The sequence below is a fragment of the Gavialis gangeticus genome, unplaced genomic scaffold (assembly GCF_001723915.1).
Source record: "Gavialis gangeticus isolate Ggan-Ray unplaced genomic scaffold, GavGan_comp1, whole genome shotgun sequence".
NCBI classification, from domain to species: Eukaryota; Metazoa; Chordata; order Crocodylia; family Gavialidae; genus Gavialis; species Gavialis gangeticus.
Genome location: NW_017728998.1, coordinates 47992294 through 47993874, shown reverse-complemented (window position 1 = coordinate 47993874; position 1581 = coordinate 47992294). Strand labels below are relative to the sequence as shown.

At 44.5% G+C, this 1581-nt stretch overlaps 1 protein-coding gene across 2 annotated transcripts in view; it reads left to right on the top strand.

The window, feature by feature from the left end:
* RSPRY1 (ring finger and SPRY domain containing 1) overlaps positions 1 to 1581 on the top strand; it is a 103796-nt gene that overhangs the window by 34308 nt on the left and 67907 nt on the right. For both annotated transcript variants that reach the window (XM_019505880.1, XM_019505881.1), the window contains exon 2: positions 183 to 337. The gene's annotated coding sequence lies outside the window, so the exon portion shown is untranslated. The remainder of the gene's footprint in view (positions 1 to 182; positions 338 to 1581) is intronic.

The following is a 1581-nucleotide window of genomic DNA, read 5'->3' as shown; positions in this document are numbered from 1 at the left end:
CCCCCCCCCCCCCCCCCCCCCCCCCCCCCCCCCCCCCCAAAAAAAAGCCAAACTCCTGCCTCCCTTGCTCACTGTGCTGCTGTGGATCTGCTCTAGGAAAAGTTGTCTGTACTGAAGGAATGTGGTTTGTTTGTTTGCAGGTTTTATTCTCTTTTTAGGACCCTCTCCCTCATTTGTTGCAGAAGTTGGAGGATGTTTGGGGAATGAATCGGGATTTCAGGAAGAGAGGCTGGCATCATGGCTGAAGGCAGTTGAGTACTGCACTGGAGTGTTGGACAGAAGCCTTCTCTCTGCTGCAGCTTATACAACTAGTCAAATAGCCTAAACCCAACTTTTTGTAAGTGTTCCTCCTTGTTTTCTGGGTACCAGGTCTGATATGCTGATGTCTAATTTGCACAAGGAGTGAGCACTAGCAACTGCAGGTGAAGTAAACAGGAATTGACTTGAATATATGAAATTCTATATGATGATTACTTCTCTTAAAAAAAAAAAAATCGAGGTTTTAGGTGTGTCAAACTGCACCCCCAAATTTTATGGATATTTTTAACTGCAGTCTTTCTCCTTATAAAATGGGAATTCCACCCCTTTATCTCACAGAGTTGTTGTGATAATAAGTGCATTAATATTTGTGAAGTAATTTAGTTGCAAGAGCTATAGACAAAGAACGAGAAAACTAATAGTTCTTTCACAGGACAGAGTACAAGTAGGGCATTAGGTCAGCTAACCAAACAGTCATAGGTAGGATAACAGAACATTGAATAGCTGATCATTAAAGGAGCAACGTACACTTTGTGTATTGAATGAGGCAGGGGTCCTACGGAGGGGGGAAGAAGTCTGTTATAATGTAGCTAAAACTGTATCGTAATGCATATGCACAAGGGTGGGGCAAATTGTGGTGGTTTTATAGGTATCTTTAATTTTTATCCTTTGTAGCTTTTTGACTATTTGGCTTTGCAACATGAATCTTATAGCTAGGGGTCTACCGAACTTAGACGTGGGTGGCTGATTTTGCAGGCAGATTGTGGGCAGCTGCCATATTCACGGACCGAGCATGGCAGGGCCCCTGTGTGCCTCTGGTCAAGGAGCCACGGCAGTCCCGTCCCTCCCCAAAGATTACCACAAGGCCCTAAACCATAGCTTAATTATCCTAATTAGGCCTGGGGAAGCCATTAATTCACATGTTATTAAGCATGCATTAATAATTAAGCTGTGGTTTCAGGCTATCTCCAAGTGGTGAGTTTTGCATTTTTGGCACACTCATTGTAAAAAAAAAAAAAAAAAACAACAAAAAACAAAAAAACAGCAAGGAGAAAAGTATGCAGAAAGACCTGCAGTCTTGGAGGGTGGGAGGGAGAGGAGAGAGTGGAGGCATCCCTGTCCAGCCCTCCCCCCCTCCATTTTCATTCCTGACTATTTTGTGTAACCCCACCTCCCTCCCATAGCCCTGGTCCTTTGTTTACATAACTCAGCCTCCAATCCCACCCTCCCACTCCTTTCCCTGCCTCTCCTTCCATCATTTACATAACCCTACCCACATTCAGTTCCACCCCACCCTTTAGGAATCACTCCATCTCCCTCCCT